Here is a 27,747-nt window from a genome sequence, read left to right as displayed (position 1 = left end):
CGAACTTTTCGACTCTGTAAGAGCAGAACAGGGAATCAGTGATCATAAGGCCGCTGCAGCATCCCTCAATATGGAATAGGATTATTAAAAAAAGGGAGTGAGGTTTATCTATTTAGCAAGAGTAATAGAAGGCAGATTTCAGACTACCTAACAGATCAATACGAAAATGTCTGTTCCGACACTGACAATGTTCAAGGCAATCGAAAAATGCGTTTTAGACGGGTACGAGCCGAGTAAAACTCTAAGGGACGGGAAAAACCCACCGTGGTTCAACAACAAAGTTAGGAAACTACTGCGAAAGCAAAGAGAGCTTCACTGCAAGTTTAAACGCAGTCAAAACCTCTCAGACAAACAGAAGCTAAACGATGTCAAAGTTACCGTAAGGAGGGCTATGCGTGAAGCGTTCAGTGAATTCGAAAATAAAATTCTATGTACCGACTTGACATAAAATCCTAGGAAGTTCTGGTCTTACGTTAAATCAGTAAGTGGCTCGAAACAGCATATCCAGACACTCTGGGATGATGATGGCATGGAAACAGAGGATGAAACGCGTAAAGCTGAAATACTAAACACCTTTTTCCAAAGCTGCTTCACAGAGGAAGACTGCACTGCAGTTCCTTCTCTAAATCACCGCACGAACGAAAACACGGCTGATATCGAAATAAGTGTCCAAGGAATACAAAAGCCACTGAAATCACCCAACAGAGGAAAGTCCATTGGACCTGACGGGATACCTATTCGATTCTACACAGAGTACGCGAAAGAACTTGTTTCCTCTCTAACAGCCGTGTACTGCAATTCTCTAGAGGAACGGAAGGTTCCAAATGATTGGAAACGAGCACAGGTAGTCCCAGTTTTCAAGAAGGGTCGTCGAACAGACGCGCAAAACTATAGACCTATATCTCTGACATCGATCTGCTGTAGAATTTTAGAACATGTTTTTTGCTCGCGTATCATATCATTTCTGGAAACCCAGAATCTACTCTGTAGGAATCAACATGGATTCCGGAAACAGCGATTGTGTGAGACCTAACTCGCTTTATTTGTTCATGAGACCAAGAAAATATTCGATACAGGCTCCCAGGTAGATGCCATTTTCCTTGACTTCCGGAAGGCGTTCGATACAGTTCCGCATTGTCGCCTGATAAACAAAGTAAGAGCCTACGGAATATCAGACCAGCTGTGTGGCTGGATTGAAGAGTTTTTAGCAAACAGGACACAGCATGTTGTTCTCAATGGAGAGACGTCTACAGACGTTAAAGTAACCTTTGGCGTGCCACAAGGGAGTGCTATGGGACCATTGCTTTTCACAATATATATAAATGACCTTGTAGATAGTGTTGGAAGTTCCATGCGGCTTTTCGCGGATGATGCTGTCGTATACAGAGAAGTTGCAGGATTAGAAAATTGCAGCGAAATGCAGGAAGATCTGCAGCGGATAGGCACTTGGTGCAGGGAGTGGCAACTGACCCTTAACATAGACAAATGTAATGTATTGCGAATACATAGAAAGAAGGATCTTTTATTGTATGATTATATGATAGCGGAACAAACACTGGTAGCAGTTACTTCTGTAAAATATCTGGGAGTATGGGTGCGGAACGATTTGAAGTGGAAATCATATAAAATTAATTGTTGGTAAGGTGGGTGCCAGGTTGAGATTCATTGGGAGAGTCCTTAGAAAATGTAGTCCGTCAACAAAGGAGGTGGCTTACAAAACACTCGTTCGACCTATACTTGAGTATTGCTCATCAGTGTGGGATCCGTACCAGGTCGAGTTGACGGAGAAGATAGAGAAGATCCAACGAAGAGCGGCGCGTTTTGTCACAGGGTTATTTGGTAAGCGTGATAGCGTTACGGAGATGTTTAGCAAACTCAAGTGGCAGACTCTGCAAGAGAGGCGCTCTGCATCGCGGTGTAGCTTGCTCGCCAGGTTTCGAGAGGGTGCGTTTCTGGATGAGGTATCGAATATATTGCTTCCCCCTACTTATACCTCCCGAGGAGATCACGAATGTAAAATTAGAGAGATTCGAGCGCGCACGGAGGCTTTCCGGCAGTCGTTCTTCCCGCGAACCATACGCGACTGGAACAGGAAAGGGAGGTAATGACAGTGGCACGCAAAGTGCCCTCCGCCGCACACCGTTAGGTGGCTTGCGGAGTAGAAATGTAGACGTAGATGTAGATGTAGAACTATTTCATAATTTTTAACACAACACTTCCAAACAAGCCTTACTAAAGATTGAACTTCCGACGTCGTACTCAAGGAGTTCCTCGTGAGATTTTCTCTTATAACTTTCGACCCGGTTGTCTCCGAACGCCCTGGATGTGGACCGGACATTAAACTCACTCTTGCTTGCTTTGCCTGCGGACGAGAGTGTCTCATATCAAACTCATACATTTACCCTTCTCCACGAGCAGAGTCCGTGTCGTTACCCCCGTCGAAGGTTCGAGTCCTCCCTCGGGCATGGGTGTGTGTGTCGTCCATAGCGTAAGTTACTTTAAGTTAGGTTAAGTAGTGTGTAAGCCTAGGGACCGATGACCTCAGCAGTTTGGTCCCATAAGACCTTACCACAAATTTCCAGTTTCCATGAGCAGTGAAAGTTTGTACCATCATCACGGAATAATTCTGTACAGTAAAGCAGTGTCTGTTGAACTATACTCCTTTCATCGTAAGAATAAACCTAATGGCCGGCCGGTGTGGCCGAGCGGTTCTAGGCGCTTCAGTCTAGAACCGCGCGACCGCTACGGTCGCAGGTTGGAATCCTGCCTGGGGCATGGATGTGTGTGATGTCCTTAGGTTTAAGTAGTTCTAACTTATAGGGGACTGTTGACCTCAGATGTTAAGTCCCGTAGTGCGCAGAGCCATTTGCACCAATAAACCTGATGTAAACAAACGCGATGATTGGTCAGGACACGTAGCACACGTACTGTGGTAATGTTATGCTCTTCGAAGTAGGTCCTACTTATGTATTACGTATCTCATCACTTACGTCCCTTAAATGAAGCTTTAAGATATTCTAATGTATTAATAGCCATCATCGTATTTCTTAATCGCGATGTCGCTATGTAGTTTTCATTTCAAAAATCGTGTACAGTCAGTCTCCGCACTGGTGTTCTCTTATTGTCGAGCTGTTGATACGCTGTGTTCAAGTGGCTGAGGCTGCTCCCTGCTCAGTAGTGAAACACGCGTGTGGAACACGCTTGAAAAGTGCCGAGAAATAGGTTGTTCTTGACGTTTTTCATAAATCTAAAGAAAAAGACATTTTTGAAGTTCTGCGAGAGACTGTATTTGATACAGATGATATAAAAAGACACACTGGATGTTTAGCGGAATCGGTAGTGTAGTTGACTGATTGTGTTGCGGAGTTCATGACTCGCTGGTGGAAGACTATTGTTTTCGATTTGAAATGCAGCATCTCGTAATTGTAAAACTTATCATAATTTTTATTAATAATACTGTTCTTCTCGTTTCTAATTACATATTGCACGCGAAATTCATGTTTTCATTTCAATTATAAATACTTAATTATCGATATTTTATGAAATATTGTTAATAAAGGTTGCTTTAAATAAGAAAACAACTTTTCTGCACAGAAATAAAGAACGAAATACTCTTCATTTGTTTAATACCAAAGATGTACTCCTATACGAACTAAAGTTGGTTCAAATGGCTCTGAGCACTGTGGGACTTACCATCTGAGGTGATCAGTCCCCTAGAACTTAAACATAACTAACCTAAGGATTCGAACCTGCGACCGTAGCAGCAGCGCAGTTCCAGACTGAAGCGCCTAGAACTGCTCAGCCTGAAAGGGTACAGTACCGCCCGAAATTGAAAATAGGTACAACATACTTCATTATTTTTGTCAGAACAACACATTTTTTTTTTGTAAAGTAACTCAATTTCAATTAATACAGCGAAGCCGGATACCAGTGTGGGAAAGAATGACAATTTATTTATTTAATTGATCACATGTGCACTCCCACAAAGTAAATCCTTACATCCAGTTTGGTGAGATCTGTGAAATGAATGAATGTATGGTCGTCTGCTAACCACAGATAGTGACTGGGAATATATGACCATCTTTGAGTCGATCCTTTGGCCACCTTTGGTGGGACCAAAGACATGAAATTTACCAGAGCTTTGAGCGCCTGAAATGTGGTTGACCAATACGGTGGCAAGGTGCTTCCCCCACCTCGACAGAGGTGCGAGATGACCTACAGAACGGCCATGTTTCAGCACTCTGCCGCTGGATCTTGTGCTCTTAAGACCTGTTTTAGTTGTGCTCCGTAATGACGAAAGAGTGGAGACATGGTATGCATGTGGAATATTTAAGAGTAGTTTGAAATAATAATTTCTCTATCTCAGGAACTTTTGTGGGGAGAATTAAATGTCAGGCAGGTAACATTAATGGGATTGTAGTAATCTTCGGAAGTGACCAACGGTCACAATGAAACCACGTGTAGCAATAAGTTGAAATACTTCCGTGTGCTTAAGTTAATCTGAATTACTAGCGTGTGTACAATAAGTTGAAATATTTAAGAAATAGCGTGTGTACCATAAGCTGAAATATTTAAGAAACGGCGTGTGCAGGACTTGAAATTAGAGACGAGTACTTCCACGTGGTGAGTACTGTGTGAGTCTCAATCTGTGTATGAGACAAAGGATAAAGAGAAGTACTCGTCCATGGTATCAGTTGAGGACTCGCGTGTGTGATGAATATGTTCTTAATGTTATTCCGTGTGACGCTAGATTTGAACTCTGAGAGAGAATCAAGGTGAGTCGGCCGTCTATCCAGCAACGCCACTTGGCTTGCATTGCACAGGAAGACGTGCATTTATCTCCAGAGTTCACAGTAGGAAAGTAGAATTACAAAGTGGGGCAGTGTCGTGTGAAACTGGGATAAATATTGATTGAAGTGGGAAAGCTGAAAGTGATAATGTTGTGACTATTTAGTGTTTTGTATTTCATGTCGTAGTGTGGTGTATGTCATGTAATTTGGGTATGTGTGGTTTGCATGGGAGAGTAGCGAGGTAGTTTAAAAAGATTTGTGGGTTATGCTTGTTCCTTCTGTATCGCTCGATCTGGAGGAAAGTTTCGTGATGATTGTGAGAGTCGAAGTATGAGGTATAATAAAAGATCCACCATCCTATCCAGAAAGTGCACTGTAGCGTTAAATAAATTACGAGACCATAATATAGAGATTCACTAATGTAAAGCCAGGCCCACTGGGCGGAATTTCTCATGTGATATTGTGTAGGTTATAGAATTTGTGTGTTTTGGAATAAATAATATAGTGAAAAGAAAAAGATTGGTGGATTTTTCCATTGAATTGCATGTTGTCATGATGCCCCGAATTTATAATGTGTGCGCCATTCACATTCAGTGCGGTGGCCACGTGTTGATAAAAGCCGTTAAATAAAAGACAAAAAGAAAATGTGGTATTGCCAGTGCGTAGTGTACAGTCAGAGTTCTGTAATTCACTGATAGTCAGATATGCGTTTCAGTTGCGTAGTATTCATACAGGAGGATAATTTGTAACTAAATAGTAAGATACGAGAATTCATGTTACTCGATAAATTAAGGAAGAATCCACTCGCTTGGCAAACCACTCATCTTGCAGGCCTGACTGCTTGATGCCACAGTATGAGTAAGGTACGTGGGTGCCTCTCATAATTTCGACCCTGCCAGGATTTTTTTTTGCCAGGATATGTTGCTGTTAGGGTTTGCTGTTAAGATTTTTTTTATTTTTTGATGGAATATATTGTGATAGCGCTAAAAAGGAAATTTTTTTCTGTTTGCAATTTCTTTCTGGATTGGTGAGGATCTTTTATTTTTTTATGTAATTAATTGCTATATCGTCCAAGGCTGGAAGGTCGTGGTATAATTTTTTTTGCGTAATGTCCATAGTAACTATGTCGCGGTCGAAAAGCTTAGCCACCATGGAGAATAGCGATTCTGGGGTGAACGTAGCAGTGCAGCAGGAAGTAGCTGTTGACCATGGGTTAACGAGCGAGAAAGACAAACACTCGAAAGGGGTTGAATTGTTCGGTGGACCGCTGCAAGGGGATCCTTTATGCGGTGGGCTTTGTCCACAAACGCGGGCTTTTCCCGACGACGCGGGCCCGGGACTAGGTCAGGTATTCAGTGAAACTGAAGCTACCCTTAGCGAAGCTACCGTTTCTCAGGCGAACGAGGTGAGCGCGTCGACGGTAGCAAATGACAGTGTGCTACTGCAGTTTTTACAGAGGATGGATGAAAGATTAGAAGCTATGGATAGGGAGGCTAAGGAGAGAGATAGGGAGAGGAAGGAAAGATGGAAAGCGATGGATAGGGAGAATAAGGAAAGAGATAGGGAGAGAGATAGGGAGAATGAGGAAAGATTTGAAGCAATTAATGATATATTGGACGCGATGGATAGAGATAATAAGGAAAGATGGGAAGCGATGGATAAAGATAGTGAGGAAAGTATGGAGGCATTGGATAAGGGAAATAAAGAGGCAATGAGGAAGCTACACACAGTTATCGATGAGCGTCTGCCCGCAATTAATAATCGGTTAGATGAGGGGGAGAAGAATCTGGGTGCGTTGAAGCAAGTATGTGACGCCGTGAAAGAAAAAGCTAATAATTTGGAGGTACAAGTATTTACAATAGAGAGTGTTACTACTGAAAGTAGGGACGTGTTGCCGGATGAGCGAATCAAAGAGGTAGTGGTCAGAATGAATACGATTAGTGCAGATGCAGAAAAGATCAGTACAAGAGGCGAGACAGGTTCTGACAGTACGCAGCGAGAGGTTTATGCCGACCAGGAGGAGATACAACCACCATTACAGTTTAAAGAGGCACAATTAGAAATAAGTAGGAAACATAGTGAAGAACTAGCACAGTTGCAATTAGCGTGCAGTAGCGAAGGTGACACACCACCAGGTAGATTGCAGAAGGAGAGTGAGATAAACTCAAAAGGCGAAAATAGGCAGAAAGAGGAAGACGAATTCACAGAGTCAGAAGAACGGGTGTGTCGGATAAAACAGGTGGCAGACCCAACTGGGTATAGTGCAAGGCTGTCTCAATTTCAAGATTCATTACCTTCATCGTGGGGACTGCTCCTCAAAACGAAGTTTGTGTATAACTATTTGAGGGACGAGGCTAGAGCGAAAATGCAGGAAGACATTAAGGACTGTAGTAGCTATTTAATTGAATTCTGGTCGAAAAGTAAGCAGGACCAGCTTAAGCAAAGCATATTAATGATGCCAAATCGTAACGAAGGTGGTATAAGGGATTCAGTGTCGTGCTATCAGGAAATGTTCAGACGAAACAGGTATTTGGATGTGCCATACGGCCGGCCGCGGTGGTCTTGCGGTTCTAGGCGCGCAGTCCGGAACCGCGCGACTGCTACGGTCGCAGGTTCGAATCCTGCCTCGGGCATGGATGTGTGTGACGTCCTTAGGTTAGTTAGGTTTAAGTAGTTCTAAGTTCTAGGGGACTGGTGACCACAGATGTTAAGTCCCATAGTGCTCAGAGCCATTTGAACCATTTGTGCCATACGAACCTGGGGAGTTCTTTAGAATCTGTATAAATAAGTTGCCAGTGAGATTGCGCAGAGATATAGTGATAGCAGGCAGAGGCTTAGACGATTCTGCGTCATCTCAGCACTTGTTACAAGTATTGGGTAATGAGAGCAATATCGTGAACGGAGACACGACTCATAGGTCAGATAGTGTCGAGGAAAGGAACGGCAGAAAGTATCGGAATGACAGGAGAGCATGGAATCCAGGCATTTCTTTCTTGTCGTAATAGATTGATGGATAGGAGAAACTAATCCAACATAACAGCCCTTAGCATCTTGCCTTAAAACACATGCAGCTGGCACTGAAAATTGTCTATGTAGCAGACAAACTCTACTAATATGTAGGAACGCAAATACCATACTTCTGAACAGAGAATATAATGAAGTGCTATGTATGGTTGTTCGGAATCTGGTGTTAGGGAAAGAGGCCACTAGCACCAAAGTTTCTAACACTTGGGCTGCCAATTTCTCCCAGCTTGTATTCTCTGCACACATTTAATTTTCATGTAAGCACAGATTCCTAACTAGCAAATTTTTTACTGTGTATAGTGGGCCATTCAGAGTGAGGCGGATTGTCCAGGAAAAGGTACTGATTGAGACGATCAAGGGAAAACAATCTCGTGGGCTTCATCACATTTCTAACATCAAATTATGGAAAAGTTAAGGATAGATCGAAAGTAGGCAATTTATGGTAGATAGTCAGTGTATTTATTTGTGGTGTGTAACGTTGTGCAGGGTCAAATCGAACATAAGAATTTTCAGGCGGGATGTCAGGGAGTATGACGGAATAGACTGGTTGAATGAGTCATGAACAGGAGTCGACAGAGTGGTGTATGTACGTATTTTTTGTCATATGAATAAGGATCAAGCAGAAACGACGTGATGATTAATGAGTGTATAAAGATGGTAGATAGAGAAGCGACGTGATAAATAGTAGTGGATAAAGGTGATATATAAGGAAAGAAGCGACGTGGAGCAGTGTGATTAATAAAGAGAGATTCGACGTGATGAAACAGTGGTAAATAAAGGTGAGTAGAATTGAATAATGTGGAGATGTCTTAGATGTATGTTACAGAGAGGCCTGTGTATGCTGCAATAGAGATTGATGCCAATGGCGAAGGAAGACCAGGAAATGATGGAGTAATGGACGGACGGAGAGCCGAAATACGAATGAAGAGATGAGGACAACTGCACAATGTGAAAGGACATAAAGGGAGTATGAGATCCAGATGGTGAACGTTGTGGAATACTGACGTAAGATGTAATATAAGTGTAGATCTAATTCTTAGCATAACAATTGCGATTTGGGAAAAATAATATTTTTTGTTGTTGTTGAAGCCTGGTACCAGTATAACTAATCAAAACGGTACCAAGAATGTGTACAGTTATTTTGCAGGAGGAATAATTTGTGTATTTTTGTTCTTAGATGAAATGTCGCAATTCTAAGGTGATATTTAGCAGGAGATTTGATCAGTAAAGTGAATGCAGAGGTAAGCCGATGGAGAGAGGTGCCAAAGTGAAAGGACGAATTCGGAGACTGGAATGCTATCTGCGAAACAGCTTCATGTGTTATGTGGTTGAGTATAAGGGAGCAAAGGTATGGTATGTTGTCGTGAGTGTGGTGGTGGTAAGGTTAGCTGACTTCTAGACCTATTCTGTTAGTGTATTAATGGATTGAATGAGAAGGAAAATGTGATGTCTGGTGAGTGAGGGTCGTAGAGTAATGTGATCAATGCGCACACTCCTGTAAAGGGGATGCTACCGATCTGTAAACTAAAACATTATTATGTATTGTTTAATTGGGATGAACCTCGATGGCAGGTCAGGATCTGACATCATGTGGATGGTTCATACATGTCCTAGAAATGTTGTTATATATAATAAAATGTAAAATATGTAAAGAGATACTGATTTCAGTCTGTCACAAGCACAAAGGTGCATTGTATGTTGTAGATTTAGAGTCACGAGTTTCTAAAATGTTTATTGTGTTAGGATGTTAAAGTAGTTTACTATTTAACAACATGTGGTAGGTAATTGTGAGCTGTGTAGATTATTTCTTATTTTTTGTTAGAGCACGTTAAAGCGGTATTAATTTCAGTCTGTCACAAGCACAAAGGTGCATTGTATGTTGTAGATTTAGAGTCACGAGTTTCTAAAATGTTTATTGTGTTAGGATGTTAAAGTAGTTTACTATTTAACAACATGTGGTAGGTAATTGTGAGCTGTGTAGATTATTTCTTATTTTTTGTTAAAGCACGTTAAAGCGGTATTAATTTCAGTCTGTCACAAGCACAAAGGTTCACTGTATATTGTAGTTTTAGAATAAACAGTTTCTAATATTTTCACTGTGATAGGATGTTAGAGTAGCCTTCTATTTGATATTGTAATTATGAGCTGTATAGATTGTTTATGATTCCTTTTGTTTTTTTTTTATTTTGCACTTTCATGTTTTGTATGAGGGACGACAGGTACAATCAATAGCACAAGTGTGGGCTGTATGTTGTATGTGTAGAAAACTAGGGTGTATAATTTTATGTTTTTTAGAACAAAGATTCTTTTATTACCAATGTATCTAATAGATCATACATGGAATCAATGAGTATTTAAATAATGTAAGAATATCCTTTTGTCTGTAATGTTGCGAGATGCACGGAAGGCTCTGACTGATTGGGTGTCGTAACGCCCATACCGCTAGCGGGCCGAGCTGACGTTGCCATGACGACGGGTGACAGAGCCGCGGCACTCCCCACTCCACTGCCGGTCGAGGTACACTCCACGCGCCCGCTACAGCAGGTCAACGGCCTGGGGCGACACGCACGTACCACTGGCCATTCATAAGTTCCGCCACCCTTACGACTGGGGAAAGTATCCCGCGGAGGCAACAGCGGGTGGTTTCTTCTGCTCAACGGCGGAGCGGCGGCAGAATGAACGACGCGCGGCACAGCCCGGCGGGCATTTGTTACCAGCAACTATTAACTAGTACTGGACTGTGGAGCTGTGAAACAAGATGACTGCTCGTTACGTCTCCATAAGGTGGAAAGTGAAGGACTGGTGTTTCCACGTTGTGAGTGGTGGAAAAGATTTTGTCTTTAGCAGACAGGACGATCGTTTTGTTTTGTCTTGACCACTGAACGGTGGGATCCATAAACTTTTGACAGTGACTTGTTAAGTGGGCTTTGTGAATTGCATGTGGGACGCTTGGTATTCTTAAAGAGGACAGTTGTCATTTGGTGACTAATTATTGTATGAACGCAAGAAACTAGAGTGGGACATTGACATTTGCACTTGTAGTAGGAGACATTTCTTGAATTGGCGCGGGAATAAGAGCTGTTTGTTGGAACTTACGACTTTTAATTACACCATGAACTGAAAGGACAGAACCGTGGGTAATAGTAGTTGTAGGGCCATTTCTGGACGACCAGATTCGTGTGGATGGTACTCTGAGAGTGACTATGACATTTGTGTTTAATGTGAGATACAGTTTACTGTTCAGTGTGTGTTCAAAATGCCGATTTGAGTGACTCAAAGACTTTCGTCCGGGTAACCATGGGAGAGCTTTGACACCGAGACAGTGTTTCTAGGAAAACTATCAGCAACTTTTTGACGCCAAGAAAATCACAGAATGAAATGTTTCCGTGTGACTCGCAAGATAGGGGATAATGTATTTGTAATTGTGTAAATGTTTTCTTTTTTTATATGTTTCATTCCTGAAGGGACAGCAAGTGTAATTGTATTTCATTAACATTTGTGTTTAGAATAGTTAGTGTTTGTTTTTTGTTTGATTCTGGGTTATCAAGTTCACGTAGCATGTTTATTAGAATATTTGGTACAATGATGCTCTAATTATTAGCCAGTGGCGTAATACTAACGTAGTGGCTCTTGTAGCATTGATCAGTAAGGTTGTCACAGGCGACAAGGGTTTTCATTGCACAACAAATATCGGAATTAACTGATGCATTTTGATGTCGTGGACAGTAATGATCTTATTGGTGTGTTGACTGAAGCCACTTATTTGCATTATCACAGTGGTGATATTTCACATTAAAGTGTAACGAAGGCTAGTCGAAATGCAAGTTCTTGTCGTCTAAATGTGTGACAACAGAGAAATGAACAGTAGAGTAAGATACGAGAGCTACTGGTAGATTCAAGCACTTATTGCTAACTATTTATTGCGTGTATTGATCAAAGTTGATGGACTGACTAGCTCAGCAGCAGGTATTTGTACTGATGGATAAGGATAAGGTTAAACTCACTGTCGAGTAGTTGTGGCAATTGCTTAGGTGATGATAGTTAATGAAGTATGACATGATGTCTTAGACGAACTATATTACGTAACCAGTATGTAACTTGTGGTATATTTCATTGTTTTTCTTCTCAGTTTTATTTCTCTGTAGGTTTGAGGTATATTTTAGAGTAATGGTATGGAGCCTGACATTCTACGTGTAACTAGTGTACGAAATTTTTTTTCTTTTGTTGATTTTGTTTTGTATTTAGACATTGCCGTGTAAAGATTATAACAACGCAATTTATGAATGTCAGATTACTTGTTCTGTGTTTGGACGGTGAGCTATTTAAAATTTCATGAGTACAATTAGTATTTTTTTATTTGTTTTAGAATTATTGAAATTTGGATTACTCCTAAAAATAACGGAGATCCCGGTAACTAAGCCAATTTTTATCTCACTATTATTTTTTTATTTCTATGATGTGATGTTTTATTTGTCATGTGGATTGTTATAAATTTGTATGTGTACGTTACTCCGGATTGTGGAGAGTACAATAATGCAACAACTGTCAATAATTTGGTAAAGTAAGAACATTTGGTCGTCAATTTGAGGTCACCAGGGGCTAAGGTCTCCTCCTGGTTATTTTGATGACTTGCTATGTTTGTTCTAATACAGTTTTCTTAAAAAAATGTTCGGAACTACCCTCGCATTGCAAGGATAGTACCGTGCCATTTTTTTCTGCATGGGTAGCCGGTGGTGAAAGGGTACAGTACCGCCCGACATTGAAAATAGGTACAACATACTTCATTATTTTTGTCAGAACAACACATTTTTTTTTTGTAAAGTAACTCAATTTCAATTAATACAGCGAAGCCGGATACCAGTGTGGGAAAGAATGACAATTTATTTATTTAATTGATCACATGTGCACTCCCACAAAGTAAATCCTTACATCCAGTTTGGTGAGATCTGTGAAATGAATGAATGTATGGTCGTCTGCTAACCACAGATAGTGAATGGGAATATATGATCATCTTTGAGTCGATCCTTTGGCCACCTTTGGTGGCACCAAAGACATGAAATTTACCAGAGCTTTGAGCGCCTGAAATGTGGTTGACCAATACGGTGGCAAGGTGCTTCCCCCACCTCGACAGAGGTGCGAGATGACCTACAGAACGGCCATGTTTCAGCACTCTGCCGCTGGATCTTGTGCTCTTAAGACCTGTTTTAGTTGTGCTCCGTAATGACGAAAGAGTGGAGACATGGTATGCATGTGGAATATTTAAGAGTAGTTTGAAATAATAATTTCTCTATCTCAGGAACTTTTGTGGGGAGAATTAAATGTCAGGCAGGTAACATTAATGGGATTGTAGTAATCTTCGGAAGTGACCAACGGTCACAATGAAACCACGTGTAGCAATAAGTTGAAATACTTCCGTGTGCTTAAGTTAATCTGAATTACTAGCGTGTGTACAATAAGTTGAAATATTTAAGAAATAGCGTGTGTACCATAAGCTGAAATATTTAAGAAACGGCGTGTGCAGGACTTGAAATTAGAGACGAGTACTTCCACGTGGTGAGTACTGTGTGAGTCTCAATCTGTGTATGAGACAAAGGATAAAGAGAAGTACTCGTCCATGGTATCAGTTGAGGACTCGCGTGTGTGATGAATATGTTCTTAATGTTATTCCGTGTGACGCTAGATTTAAACTCTGAGAGAGAATCAAGGTGAGTCGGCCGTCTATCCAGCAACGCCACTTGGCTTGCATTGCACAGGAAGACGTGCATTTATCTCCAGAGTTCACAGTAGGAAAGTAGAATTACAAAGTGGGGCAGTGTCGTGTGAAACTGGGATAAATATTGATTGAAGTGGGAAAGCTGAAAGTGATAATGTTGTGACTATTTAGTGTTTTGTATTTCATGTCGTAGTGTGGTGTATGTCATGTAATTTGGGTATGTGTGGTTTGCATGGGAGAGTAGCGAGGTAGTTTAAAAAGATTTGTGGGTTATGCTTGTTCCTTCTGTATCGCTCGATCTGGAGGAAAGTTTCGTGATGATTGTGAGAGTCGAAGTATGAGGTATAATAAAAGATCCACCATCCTATCCAGAAAGTGCACTGTAGCGTTAAATAAATTACGAGACCATAATATAGAGATTCACTAATGTAAAGCCAGGCCCACTGGGCGGAATTTCTCATGTGATATTGTGTAGGTTATAGAATTTGTGTGTTTTGGAATAAATAATATAGTGAAAAGAAAAAGATTGGTGGATTTTTCCATTGAATTGCATGTTGTCATGATGCCCCGAATTTATAATGTGTGCGCCATTCACATTCAGTGCGGTGGCCACGTGTTGATAAAAGCCGTTAAATAAAAGACAAAAAGAAAATGTGGTATTGCCAGTGCGTAGTGTACAGTCAGAGTTCTGTAATTCACTGATAGTCAGATATGCGTTTCCGTTGCGTAGTATTCATACAGGAGGATAATTTGTAACTAAATACACTCCTGGAAATTGAAATAAGAACACCGTGTATTCATTGTCCCAGGAAGGGGAAACTTTATTGACACATTCCTGGGGTCAGATACATCACATGATCACACTGACAGAACCACAGGCACATAGACACAGGCAACAGAGCATGCACAATGTCGGCACTAGTACAGTGTATATCCACCTTTCGCAGCAATGCAGGCTGCTATTCTCCCATGGAGACGATCGTAGAGATGCTGGATGTAGTCCTGTGGAACGGCTTGCCATGCCATTTCCACCTGGCGCCTCAGTTGGACCAGCGTTCGTGCTGGACGTGCAGACCGCGTGAGACGACGCTTCATCCAGTCCCAAACATGCTCAATGGGGGACAGATCCGGAGATCTTGCTGGCCAGGGTAGTTGACTTACACCTTCTAGAGCACGTTGGGTGGCACGGGATACATGCGGACGTGCATTGTCCTGTTGGAACAGCAAGTTCCCTTGCCGGTCTAGGAATGGTAGAACGATGGGTTCGATGACGGTTTGGATGTACCGTGCACTATTCAGTGTCCCCTCGACGATCACCAGTGGAGTACGGCCAGTGTAGGAGATCGCTCCCCACACCATGATGCCGGATGTTGGCCCTGTGTGCCTCGGTCGTATGCAGTCCTGATTGTGGCGCTCACCTGCACGGCGCCAAACACGCATACGACCATCATTGGCACCAAGGCAGAAGCGACTCTCATCGCTGAAGACGACACGTCTCCATTCGTCCCTCCATTCACGCCTGTCGCGACACCACTGGAGGCGCGCTGCACGATGTTGGGGCGTGAGCGGAAGACGGCCTAACTGTGTGCGGGACCGTAGCCCAGCTTCATGGAGACGGTTGCGAATGGTCCTCGCCGATACCCTAGGAGCAACAGTGTCCCTAATTTGCTGGGAAGTGGCGGTGCGGTCCCCTACGGCACTGCGTAGGATCCTACGGTCTTGGCGTGCATCCGTGCGTCGCTGCGGTCCGGTCCCAGGTCGACGGGCACGTGCACCTTCCGCCGACCACTGGCGACAACATCGATGTACTGTGGAGACCTCACACCCCACGTGTTGAGCAATTCGGCGGTACGTCCACCCGGCCTCCCGCATGCCCACTATACGCCCTCGCTCAAAGTCCGTCAACTGCACATACGGTTCACGTCCACGCTGTCGCGGCATGCTACCAGTGTTAAAGACTGCGATGGAGCTCCGTATGCCACGGCAAACTGGCTGACACTGACGGCGGCGGTGCACAAATGCTGCGCAGCTAGCGCCATTCGACGGCCAACACCGCGGTTCCTGGTGTGTCCGCTGTGCCGTGCGTGTGATCATTGCTTGTACAGCCCTCTCGCAGTGTCCGGAGCAAGTATGGTGGGTCTGACACACCGGTGTCAATGTGTTCTTTTTTCCATTTCCAGGAGTGTAGTAAGATACGAGAATTCATGTTACTCGATAAATTAAGGAAGAATCCACTCGCTTGGCAAACCACTCATCTTGCAGGCCTGACTGCTTGATGCCACAGTATGAGTACGGTACGTGGGTGCCTCTCAAGCCACAACGGCCGGCCGAACCAAAGTGAAGTGTCGTAGAAACATGAAAAACAATCCTTTTCATGGCATCGAGCACACAGTAGAAACATGAAAAACAATCATTTTCACAGCATCGAGCACACCATACAAATGCTGTATTTCTGAATTTGCCACTGTACCATTACAATATGAACCCAAGAGAACTGATCTGGAGCCAAGTTGCAGGATGTGTGGCGGGAAATAACAACACTGTTAGGGTGAAAGACGTACTAGAACAGATAACAGTTGCAGAATTGAAATAAAAAATGTCGTGTGACTAGGGCCTCCCGTCGGGTAGACTGTACGCTGGGGGCAAGTCTTTCGATTTGACGCCACTTCGGCGACTTGCGCGTCGAAGAGCTGAAATGAATTTCTGTGATTCGGATAAAAAAAGGAGCTGAGATATTACGAGACAACTGACTGTAATTAATACCTTCAGCGACTTCAATATTCCCAATACGGTGAAATCCGTGCAGTATGTTTTGACTCACACATAGCTCGCTCAGAAAAATAACCCTGTGTTTAAGCTAGGAATTTTCATCACTCTTATTTGTAATTAGGTGGGAACGAGATTATTTTATGCTTTCTGTCTGGTCGCCTAAGAGCTGTGCGGTAGTGCTGGAGTTTAGCCGACTATTATTCCATGCTCTTTAAAAATCAAATAACATTCGAAACTATGTTGTTTCTCTGTTCGTCTCTTTTTGCGCCTGAGTTGCAAATGCTCCCATCATTACAGGTTAGTTGGACCAGCGGTCTGGCCAGTGCTGTCTAAGTTAAATGCGCCTGTAAAGCTGTGGTCCTAATTTATTGCTGTTTGCACTATGTGATCAAAAGTACCTTGACACCTGGCTGAAAATGACTTACAAGTTCGTGGCGCCCTCCATCGGTAATGTTGGAATTCAATATGGTGTTGGCCCACCATTAGTCTTGATGACAGCTTCCATTGTCGCAGGCATAGTTCAGTCAGGTGCTCGAAGGTTTCTTGGGAAATGGCAGCCAATTCTTCACGGAGCGCTGCACTGAGGAGAGGTATCGATATCGGTCAATGAGGCATGGCACAAAATCGGCGTTCCAAACATGCGAAAGGTGTTCTATAGGATTGAGGTCAGGACTCTTTGCAGGTCAGTCCATTACAGGGATGTTATTGTCATGTAACCACTCCGACACAAGCCGTGCGTTATGAACAGGTGCTGGATTGTGTTGAAAGATGCATTCGCCATCCCCGAATTGCTCTTCAACAAAATGAGAAGCAAGAAGGTGCTTAAAAGATCAGTGTAGGCCTGACCTGCGATAGTGCCGTGGAAAACAAGTGGTCCAAGTCCGCTCCGTGAAAAACACGACCCCAACGTAACACCACTGCCTACGAATTTTACTGTTGGCTCTACACACTCTGGCACATGACGTTCACCGGGCATACGCCATAGCCACACCCTGCCATCGGATCGCCACATTGAGTACCGTGAGTCATCACACGACGTTTTCCACTGTTCACTCGTCCTATATTTACGCTGCTTACACCAAGCTAGGCGTCGTTTGCCATTTACCGGCATGACATATGGCTTATGAGCAGCTGCTCGGCCATAAAATGCAAGTTTTCTCACCTCCCGCCTAACTGTCATAGTGCTTGCAGTGGATTCTGATGCAGTTTGGAATTCCATGTGTCATGGTCTGGATAGATGTCTGCCTATTACACATTACGACCCTCTTCAACTGTCGACGGTCTCCGTCAGTCAATAGACAAGGTCGTGTTGTACGCTTTTGTAGCTGTACGTGTCCGTTCAGGTTTCCACTTCACAATCACATCGCAAACAGTGGACCTAGGGATGTTTAGGAGTGTGGAAATATCGCGTACAGACGTATGACACAAGTGACACCCAATCACCTGACCACGTTCACAGTCCGTGAGTTCTGCGGAGCACTCCATTCCGGTTCAAAATTGGTTCAAATGGCTCTGAGCACTAAGGGACTCAACTTATGAGGTCATTAGTCCCCTAGAACTTAGAACTACTTAAACCTAACCAACCTAAGGAGATCACACTCATCCATGCCCGAGGCAGGATTCGAACCTGCGACAGTAGTGGTCACGCGGTTCCAGATTGTAGCGCCTGGAACCGCTCGGCCACCCCGGCCGGCCTCCATTCTGGTCTCTCAGGCTTTCTAATGACTACTGAAAACGCTGATATGGAGTACCTGGCAGTATTTGGCAACATATATAAGTAGGCTGTTTAGGTTTTTTTATTGGTAACGCCACCTCTGTATGAAAATCACTGGCTGTGCTGTGTGCAGTCTGTGGCTGCTTTGCATTGTTGTAATACTCGCCATTGTAGTGTTAGGCAGCTGGCTGTGAACAGCGTGTAGCGTTGCGCAGTTGGAGGTGAGCCCCCAGCAGTGGTGGATGTGGGGAGAGAGATGGCGGAGTTTTGTAATTTTTCATGAACTGCTATATATATTATGACTCTTAAGGTAAATACAGTGTTTGTTCTCTATTAATATCTTTCATTTGCTAACTATCCCTATCAGTAGTTAGTGCCTTCCATAGTTTGAATCTTTTATTTAGCTGGCAGTAGTGGCGCTTGCTGTATTGCTGTAGCTTGAGTAGCGAAGATTTTTGTGAGGTAAGTGATTTGTGAAAGGTATAGTTTAATGTTAGTCAGGGCCTATTCTTTTGTATGGATTTTTGAAAGTCAGATTGCGTTGCGCTAAAAATATTGTGTGTCAGGTTAAGCACAGTCTTGTATAATTTTTCAAAAGGGGACGTTTCATATGGCGACCCTGCCAGGATACCTCACTGGAATCTTCTGATTTTTTCTTGTAGCTTGTGTAATTAGTGTAGATTTTGTTTATTGCTAGCGCGTAATTGTAGAGAGAATCTCCTTTGTAGTTGCAGTCTTTCATTGTTGTACAGTAAAACAGGTGTGGCACGCATGTAGATTTGCACCAAGTATTTCGCAGCTGCAATTAACTAGATATTATTTTCAGTGCTATGTTAATGTGTTCACCTATTTTTGCACTTCAAATTGTGTTTTTCTGTGTTGTCGTGTGAAATATTGTGACAATAATGGCGTGTGAAAAACGTAACACTAGGCTCCAAAGTAAACTGAGAAATAATAGTGACGACGAGCGTAGCTTGCCAGCACCACTGTGTAATGAATTAACAGACGTTCAAAGTAGTAATTTGGTAACTGTGCATAGGGAAATGGAGCGGGCTGCAAACAATGGCGTGGACAGTGAAACAATTAGTGAAGAGGGAAGCATTATCGATCGATCGGTCGGCAACAGCTCGCCTCAGGAATCCGAAATGACAGGACACAATCTTGCAAATACTACAGATTCAGGTTTTGGGTCCACACCGTTCTCTCAAATAAGTCAAGACACATTTTCTGCTCGTCAAAATGTAAATGTTGCCGGTGCAAATGCAGTGCCGAAAAGCATAGAGGAACCGATTCCAGACACTAACACATTATTATTACAGTTAATGCAACAAATGGGACAAAATCTTCAAAAGTTAGACACAATGGAACAAAATCAGAGACAAACACAGCAAAAGCTTCAAAAGTTAGACACAATGGAAGAAAATCTTCGGAAGTTAGACACCACACTTGAACAAACACGTGAAGATTTAACTACTGAGTTACATAACATTGAATCGAAATGTCAAAAAGTCTGTAATGACGTAAAAACACAAATTTTTGAGCATTTTCAACCTATTTTTTCGCGGCATGAAAATGCATTACAGAATCACGAAGCAGCCATAAAAGAACTGCAAACCATTGTTCATGAACATCATGAGACCTTGTGGGCTAAAATTGACTCAGTTGCATCTACCGATTCGGTTACGCAACTTGCAAAAACTCAGGAAAACTTAAAGGACACAGTAGATACGATTTCAACACAAATGGACACTCTGAAACTTGGTTCAGAAAAACACACTGAGGAAATGTGTACACTATCGGAGAAAGTAGCCGAACTTTCGGATCAGGTCACTAACTTATCTACAAAGGCAGATGATGATCTGAATGACACAAGACCCGTAGCCTTCACTGACACAGAAGAGTATGAACAAATTAGAAAATTCAAACAAAATCAGAATCAAATTAATACGCAACACCAAAGAGAAATCCGGGAAGTACAAGATCAGCTGACTCAGGTAATACAAGAATTACGTATTTCAGAGGCCACTCGCGCTCCAATACGGGAAGAGGGACTTAGAAATACAGAACAACCACAAAATAATAACACAGGACACTTCGGAAATTATGAAAGAAATTGGCAAGGCACACCGAATTTTGAGATGGAACCGCCGAAACGACGTAATAATGACCGACATGCGACTCGCCGACATGATGATTTTGACTATAAGCTGTTCATTACTACACGTAAATTCAAAACATTTAAGAATTCCGGCAACGACATTCATCCACAAGCGTGGCTTCATCAATTCTCTCATTGTTTTCCTCCCAACTGGTCATTAGAGCACAGATTAGAATTTATGTGTGGCTACTTGGAGAATGAACCAGCTGTAAGAATGCGATCGGTCATTCACGATTGCCACAATGAAGGAGATTTTTATCATGCCTTCCTCTCAGCATATTGGTCTCAAGCTACACAAGACCGAGTAAAACATAGCATCATGATGATGAAACACTTTGAACAATCTGAATTTTCCAGTCTTGTCAAATATTTTGAAGACATGTTGCATAAGAATCAGTATCTTTCAAACCCATTCAGCCCCTCAGAACTCATCCGCATTTGCTTAATGAAATTACCTGAACATTTAAGACATATTATTTTGGCAGGACGTTGCAAAGATGACATTGAAGCTCTTCAGGGACTGTTACAAGAACTGGAAATTGACACTGACAATCGGGGAACGCGAAAACAGGAAAACAATCACTACAGGTCACATACGTCACAATTCCGTGACGACAGAAACAATAACTGGACACGACAAGGCTATTCTCACAACACAAATCGTGACCAAAACAGACACCACCCATATGACAACCACTGGCAGAGTAATAATAGTCACAGAGAAAGATCGCATTTCCGTAGTAATGACTATCACAGAGACAGCCAGAGACACAGACGATATGGAAACCAAAACAATTATTATCAAGGGAGGCAGAATAACTTCAGACGCAACAGTTCGGCGCACAATTACGATTCAGGGAGAAATTCTCCACCACGTGACGGACAAGGAAGAAACTACGAAATCTACCGACATGACGACAAACGAGATAATCATAACGACAGACCTGAATTTCATCAGAACTGGCGGGATTCAAACAGAGCAGGGCACTTTCGACAACGTGAATTTGTAGAAGCTAGGTCTCCTACTCTCAATAACGACGCGCGCCAATAAAGGAACAGACAATAACTCGCATCGCAGGCAGCCACCTGCGCCGGCTGGCTCAGAGAAAAATAACACAGACGCTAACCTTGAGAAAAGATTTAGCATTCCTTACCGACGTATAAAACATGACAATTGCTTTTCAGTTGAAAGTCTGCGTACTAGGAAGAGTAAAGGTTTACACTACATTTCACATGTAAAACCGTTTATTGAGAGATAATCTGCTTTTTAATTTAGTCCTTACTATAAAATTTTTCACTTCACGTTACTAGTACTCTTTGTCACACTTACAAACTGTTAACATGTAACTATGTTTTAAAATAAACTATCCAGTCTATAACCTAGGGAACATATTTAGACAGTAATTACGAATGCATTGTTACAGTGAACAGACGACACAGTGTTCTTATTTGTACATTCTTGCTTGTTAGTTGCACGATTACGTAACAAATATCAGGCTCACATACTTAGGACACATACTGGTACTGCTAATGAGATTTTAATGCAACATTTTGGTTTACTTGAAAATACATTCTGGATTTAAAGTACTTTCCGTGAGATACCAGATGACACAGTGGTTAGTTTATGTGACAGCTACACGATTTTATCACGACGATACTAATGAGTGACAGTTTACAATGCTGCTTTTGCAGTGTTTCTGTTTTATATCTACACAGTTTTCTGTTTAATTCTGGAAAGTAAAACATGTTTTAGTAGTAACTTTTGTAGTATAGCTACAATGAGACAGGGTTTTCCGTAGCACAACAATACGTTACAGTACAGTACTTTCTTCATCACAACAATAAGCGTAATAACTACGATATCTATACACAAAGCATTTCACTTTTGTTTATGATGAGGTAAGTACATTGACTTCTGCAGAACTTAGCTTTCGGAGGACGATAAATACGAGACTTCCACAGAGATTATCTTACAACAAGACGCACAGTTTAGCGCTACAGTACACGTATTTGAGTGATTAATTTTGTACTTAAAACATTTATTTTTTAATGATATTTTAAGTACAATGATGCAAAGGTTTTCCGTGATACATTTCATTCCATTGCAATAATCTGTAACACCTGAGGGTATAATTACATTAATCCTCAGGGGGGTACACGCTTACTTTGTGTACCATGTGTTTGGCAAGCACAAGGAGCCCTAGCTAATATGGTATTTGCTTATACAACTTTACACATCGGTACCATATTTCTCTAACACACAAATGACACAGCTATCTGATCATTTAACTGAGAGATAAACTTTTTTTTACTACATCAGTGACAGATGTTTACGTAATTACACAGTTGGGTAACTTCACACTTACGAAATTGTATTATGTCTGTACTTTGTGAACTGTTCATATTTTTTCGAACCCATTGTGATATTATGAGAGCTTTGAATGATATATTTGGTATGGGATCACGATTTTTAAAGTACGTTTGAGGTGGATGAAACTTTTGACATGAGCAGAGAATTTTTTTTTAGGTTTTGAAATTATTGGAGGAAGCTACGACGTTTTTGAGATTTTACTGAGGTGTTATGATGCTATTATTACGATGACTATGTGTATTATGCTGTTGCGGTATGTTTATGATCAATAAGCTGACGCTATATGAGTTATTTGAGTATGCTACATATCTGTTATCATAAAATATTGAAGAAGTGTCGACGAATAAGGTAAGGAATAATGAGTAGTGGTTAGGGACTCACTCTGGTTTGTGAAACAAGTTGTTGGAAACCAAGAATCGTACTTTAAGAGTTATAAAATGTATGTAAATGCGTGAATGTATTACAATGCCGACGAAAACTTTTTGGACACTGTTATATCAATAGGATTTCGTTTCTACAGATTTGTAACGCAAATTCTTGACCTGTGAAATATTTTTATTACGAGACTGCCACTGTAGCAGAAACTGTTGTCGTAAATATTTCGGTAAGAAAGGTAAGTGACCTTCACGTAATGCGTCTTGAGCGGCCACCTGTGCCAGCCACCTGGAGAAACAGCCATTAGGTGAAAAAAAAGGAGGCCATTAACCTCGCTATTGACATTCCTTTGTAGAAAGCATCGCAAATACGACACGCTCATTACTTGGAATGATTACTCGTATTTTGTGCTACTTACTGAAATGCTTATGAATTGATGGGAAATATTCGTACAACTGCACACCTGATTAGGACAAGTGTCTTTCTACGAGAGTTGAGAGAATTTCTACTAACTTATGAAATGTCGCATGACTACTGAATGATTATTTTATGCTTTGCTTTGTACATAGTTGCTTATTTCATTTGATATCTAGTTTCTAGCTGCACTGCAGCATTGGTTAAAATAAAATTTAATAGATGTACTAATATAAATATTTTATGCCTACAGATCCAGTAAATAATCTACATCTATACTCCGCGAGCCACCTTACGGTGTGTGGCGGAGGGTACTTATTGTACCACTATCTGATCCCCCCTTCCCTGTTCCATTCACGAATTGTGCGTGGGAAGAACGACTGCTTGTAAGTCTCCGTATTTGCTCTAATTTCTCGGATCTTTTCGTTGTGATCATTACGCGAGATATATGTGGGCGGTAGTAATATGTTGCCCATCTCTTCCCGGAATGTGCTCTCTCGTAATTTCGATAATAAACCTCTCCGTATTGCGTAACGCCTTTCTTGAAGTGTCTGCCACTGGAGCTTGTTCAGCATCTCCGTAACGCTCTCGCGCTGACTAAATGTCCCCATGACGAATCGCGCTGCTTTTCGCTGGATCATGTCTATCTCTTCTATTAATCCAACCTGGTAAGGGTCCCATACTGATGAGCAATACTCAAGAATCGGACGAACAAGCGTTTTGTAAGCTACTTCTTTCGTCGATGAGTCACATTTTCTTAGAATTCTTCCTATGAATCTCAACCTGGCGCCTGCTTTTCCCACTATTTGTTTTATGTGATCATTCCACTTCAGATCGCTCCGGATAGTAACTCCTAAGTATTTTACGGTCGTTACCGCTTCCAATGATTTACCACCTATGGCATAATCGTACTGGAATGGATTTCTGCCCCTATGTATGCGCATTATATTACATTTATCTACATTTAGGGAAAGCTGCCAGCTGTCGCACCATTCATTAATCCTCTGCAGGTCTTCCTGGAGTACGTACGAGTCTTCTGATGTTGCTACTTTCTTGTAGACAATTTTATGATCTATTCAAAAAAAAGGAGCTTTTGGAATGGAAAGAACAATAAGAAGGGACTAGTAACAGTAACTGCACACATAATTTTCTTTTCAAGTACATGGTAATATTTTTTTTACAATAAGTTGTTGCGGTGCACCACTTTAATTACTTAGACATTAAGATGTGATTATACATTTCCCTTATCTGCATTGTTATCTTTAGTGTACTATTTTTTCTGCTTGAGTTATGTCATGTTTAGGTATTTCATTTTCTGCTGCTGTTTGCCAGGCATAGTGTTGCTGAATTTGAATTTGTGTTACTCTGCTAAGCCAGATTTATTTTTCTTGTTTGCTGCGCATTGCCTCATATTAGTTGTAATACATTGCTTGGTAATTTAGATTTAACGTAGCTTGCTTTGACAATTTCCATTTTTTTCATTGCTGTTTCTGTTAATTGTTTTGTGCTGCTGCATTGCCTCGTCCCTTAGTTTAGCATCTGAGCTCGGTAGATTTAAGTTAGCTTAAGAGGGGGTAGACTATATAAGAAACTAACTATGATGAATTGGAAGAAATGCATTGAGAAGCTATAAGAAACAGATTTGGCAAAAATGAGTATTTTGCACTGAGAAATAATTATTTTGAAAGAAATATGAATAGAATACAGAAAGCAGGTATAGATAGGACTTTTTGGGAATAATGATGAATGAAGGGAGATCTCCAAGAAGTAAAGAAAGTTTTGTTTGCAAAATACTGCAGTAAAACAAACCCTGTCCTTTCCGTTTGCATTATTATGCTATGTGTTTGTGTACCCTTGTGTATTTCTTTTCTTCCTGTCTCTGTGTACTGTTTCATAGAAATTTTTTTCTGTTCTAGTACTAAGCTAAATTCACTATGATGAGGAATACTGTTATCCTCAAATATAATTTGCATTTATAATATGTTATTTACTTTGTAAAGATGTTTAGACGTTATTTATCTGTTCTGTTTTGTTGCTCATGTGAGAAGTTGATGTTTCAAAAGTTATTCTGATCTTTCATGTATGTACTTATGTCATTATTTTTGTAACACTGATGTATATGTTTATTTCTATTCTTTTGTAAAGCCTGTATTACTACAAATTTATTTGTATTGTTATGTTCTTTACTGATGTATTTTGTACCTTTGTTATTGTATTCTTATGTTACAAAATTGTAATTGACACCAGTTCATCATATTATTAACTCGTAAGTTACATTTCACTGCACACGTTTCTGTTGGTCATAGTATATGGACAATATGTGAGAAGTAGGGACTGTTAGTGTTTGCACGTGTGTTAATAATTCAGCAAGGGACTGGATAACAGCATTGCTGGTTCTAAGGGCAATTCAAAAAAAAATTGTGAGTGCACAAGTGGTGGTTTATGGACTTGCTATATTCTCCGCAAGACTCTTTGATGGTGATTGTGCACCTGCACAGTCGCAACAGATGGCTGCTGGCCATCTCTACAAGGACTAAAGTGGGTCTGCATCTTTGATGACCCACCAGTACCATTATTTCTACAAGGACTGCAGTGGGTCTGCACCTCTGGTGGCCCACCAATACCGTAATCTCTACCAGGACTACAGTGGGTCTGCTCTGTGATGACCTACCAAACGATATTCTTCAGAACTTCGATTGACTCCGCTGTGGGTTTGCTCTGTTGTGGCCCATTGCCTGTCAGCATGTCAAGAGTCAGCACTGTCTTTCCGTTGGAAGGACAACACTACTTCTTCAAGACTGCATGGAAATCCACTACTTCTGTGTGCAATTTCTTTTACCAATGAGACTTTGTGAAAAAAACTGTAATTACTACTATGATGAATGATCAGAACTATCTTTATGAACTGTGAGAAAATTTTAGCTTTTGACCAACATTGTATCAATAAGTGTGTGCATTTGATTTCTTTGTTATTGTAATTAGGATTATGAAAAATTTTAACAAATATGTATTGCCCAGTGCCCAAAACAATTTGTAAAATTTTTTGTGGGGAGCATGGGGGCTATATAAGTAGGCTGTTTAGGTTTTTTTATTGGTAACGCCACCTCTGTATGAAAATCACTGGCTGTGCTGTGTGCAGTCTGTGGCTGCTTTGCATTGTTGTAATACTCGCCATTGTAGTGTTAGGCAGCTGGCTGTGAACAGCGTGTAGCGTTGCGCAGTTGGAGGTGAGCCCCCAGCAGTGGTGGATGTGGGGAGAGAGATGGCAGAGTTTTGTAATTTTTCATGAACTGCTATATATATTATGACTCTTAAGGTAAATACAGTGTTTGTTCTCTATTAATATCTTTCATTTGCTAACTATCCCTATCAGTAGTTAGTGCCTTCCATAGTTTGAATCTTTTATTTAGCTGGCAGTAGTGGCGCTTGCTGTATTGCAGTAGCTTGAGTAGCGAAGATTTTTGTGAGGTAAGTGATTTGTGAAAGGTATAGTTTAATGTTAGTCAGGGCCTATTCTTTTGTATGGATTTTTGAAAGTCAGATTGCGTTGCGCTAAAAATATTGTGTCAGGTTAAGCACAGTCTTGTATAATTTTTCAAAAGGGGACGTTTCACATAATGCACCTAATATGAAAAACGTATGCTTTTGGTGGTGTCCGGATACTTTTGATCACATAGGGTATGTGCGTGTAAGGCAGCATAAAACGCATCCTTATCATAGTACTTGACTGTACTGGGCACAGCTTGGCTTTCGCTCCACGTGGAAGGAAATTCCAATGGGATTCAAGCGAACGCGGAAGAATACATGGTGTAATGTTTACATCAGGTTTGTTCTTTTTATGAACCGAGTATAATATCATGGTTGTAACAGTCGAGCCTGTTTTCCTTTAGCTTTAAGTACGTACCTCTGCTTCCGCAGTAGATGTGCGGCTGTGCGTTGACGGGTCACGCGATGTCGGTCTGGCGCTGGCTACGGTACTCACGCGGTTCTGCGTGCTGCGTGCTGACTCTCTGCTGACTGGTGCTCCTGACTGCCAGCTTTGCTGCTGCTGCTAGACTACCCCGCTCCCCGCTGCTCCCCTGCCGAGCGACGCGGTCCGGCGGCGAGGCAGCGGCTGTCGTTCTGCTCTGGCGGCGGTGCGTCTGCTTCCGGCGGGCAACGCCCTCCCACCTCGCGTGCTCTGCGAGACCCCCAGGCGAGGTGACAACACGGCAGGCCGGAACGCCGCCTGCCCCCGTGTACGGTGCAGTAGCGATGAGAAAAATCGACCGCTTAAAACCGACGCCGCTATTTTACAGTACTGGCCATTAAAATTGCTACACCAAGAAGAAATGCAGATGATAAACGGGTATTCATTGGACAAATATACTAGAACTAACATGTGATTACATTCTCACGCAATTGGGGTGCATAGATCCT

The 27,747-nt window shown here is 41.8% G+C and overlaps 1 protein-coding gene across 1 annotated transcript in view; it reads right to left on the bottom strand.

Annotated features, from left to right (window-relative positions):
• Window positions 1-27,331, bottom strand: part of LOC126209876 (elastin-like) — an 86,549-nt gene extending 59,218 nt beyond the window's left edge. Inside the window, exon 1 of the mRNA XM_049939000.1 lies at window positions 27,233-27,331. The gene's annotated coding sequence lies outside the window, so the exon portion shown is untranslated. The remainder of the gene's footprint in view (window positions 1-27,232) is intronic.
• Window positions 27,332-27,747: the final 416 nt, after the last annotated feature.

This window comes from Schistocerca nitens, chromosome 10, assembly GCF_023898315.1.
Source record: "Schistocerca nitens isolate TAMUIC-IGC-003100 chromosome 10, iqSchNite1.1, whole genome shotgun sequence".
NCBI classification, from domain to species: Eukaryota; Metazoa; Arthropoda; class Insecta; order Orthoptera; family Acrididae; genus Schistocerca; species Schistocerca nitens.
The sequence above is the reverse complement of the archived record's forward strand: the minus strand, read 5'-3'. Positions and strand labels throughout refer to the sequence as shown.